This window comes from Orbicella faveolata, unplaced genomic scaffold (assembly GCF_042242905.1).
Source record: "Orbicella faveolata isolate gen_17 unplaced genomic scaffold, um_ofav_v1 contig_46, whole genome shotgun sequence".
In the NCBI taxonomy this organism is placed as follows: Eukaryota; Metazoa; Cnidaria; class Anthozoa; order Scleractinia; family Merulinidae; genus Orbicella; species Orbicella faveolata.
Genome location: NW_028301576.1, coordinates 28,534,016 through 28,535,644, shown reverse-complemented (window position 1 = coordinate 28,535,644; position 1,629 = coordinate 28,534,016). Strand labels below are relative to the sequence as shown.

Here is a 1,629-nt window from a genome sequence, read left to right as displayed (position 1 = left end):
CGAGCCGGGAAACATGGCAGACACGACACGAAAGAGCTCCTAGAATCTTTTAACCTGGTAGCCACAGTAATGGTTGTTATACCTTAAATGCGACAAAATGCCTGACAATCAAGCTAATAGAAATGACGTGAAGGAGAAAGGGAGGAAAAGAACTCAAGAGGGAGGCTCCCAAACTGACGAAGAAGACTGCAGGCAGCCATGTGGACAATGCAGCGATACAACGAACTCAAGACTCAGCAGCATTGAAGAGAAGCTCAACTTGCTCTTAAGTGTCCTTCCCAAGTTGGAAAACTATAAGTCCAGAATCAATCAACTCGAAGAAGAAAATAAATCCCTACAAACAAGCCTGCAATATGCTCAAGCAGAAATCGAAGATCTAAAAACCAAGGCAAATGACGCAGAGTCTCAGCAACAAAAGATCAACGCCAATCAAGAGCGAATAAATAAAGAACTCAAGGAATTACAAAGACGGCATATCAAACTGGAATGCCATAGTCGCAGAGGCAACTCAAAATTCTTTGGAGTGAAGGAGGGAGAACGTGAATCTAACAGCGATACCGAGACTGCTTTACGGGAATTTATGCGCATGGAACTGAAAATTCCACCCAACAATGTAAAGGAAATACACTTTGACAGAGTTCATAGGATTTCTACGCATACACGCGACGGCCGAAACTCCGGATCCCATCCAATTATAGTCAGACTCTCTGCTTATCAAGACAAGAACTTCACAAAGTCGTTCATCAAAAACCTTCCTAAGGGCACCAACATTGGAATATCCGACGACTTTCCAAAAGAAGTGGATGAGATAAGAAGGAAGTTATACCCCGTTCTCAAGGCTGCCAAACGTGAAAAGAAAGAAGCGTACTTTAAGGTAGAAAAACTTTTTATCAACAGCTCACTCTACTGAGGACCAGAAACAGCTCTTTTCCTTCTGTACGGATGTTTAATGAACGGTTAGTTTTAAATATGTTTAATTGACTTTCTTGCTCCGCCGTACAACTCAACCATTGCTAAATTGCCGCCACTAGTACCCCAATTTTAACCCAGTCAGTAAATGCTGCACAAAAGCATAGGTAAGTCTGAAGTAGTGAGTAGCTTGTGTTGTGTGTGTAGTTGTATTTCTGTTGTAAGTATGTTGAAATGTATTTATCTATCTAACTTCAACTCGGTCAACAAAAGAAAATTAATTCTAAGTTATGATATCTCGCCACACAGTGAGAACTATAGTATAAACAAGTGCTTAATTTTTTCTCTGGAATATTGTGACTTCGCCTTCTGCAGAGAATCTAAATGTATAAAATTATATCGCTAAATGTAAGAGGGTTAAACGGCTCGAGAAAGCGAAGACAAGTTTTTCGTTGGCTACATCAACAAAAAGCAGATATAATTTTTTTTGCAAGAAACTTATTCCTTGCTCGATACTATTGGAAGATGGGAGACGGAATGGGGAGGCAAAATCGTATCTAGCCACGGTTCATCTCATAGCAGAGGAGTTATGATTCTTTTTAAACCACGGCTTGACATAAACATTGAAAAAATTGCCTCAGATGATCACGGGAGATATATTTTAGCAGAGATTGTTATTGATAATACTAAAGTTGTACTGGTTAATGTTTATGCACCAAA

The 1,629-nt window shown here is 39.7% G+C and overlaps 1 pseudogene; it reads left to right on the top strand.

Annotated features, from left to right (window-relative positions):
• Positions 1-1,111, top strand: LOC149099457 (uncharacterized; annotated as a pseudogene).
• Positions 1,112-1,629: the final 518 nt, after the last annotated feature.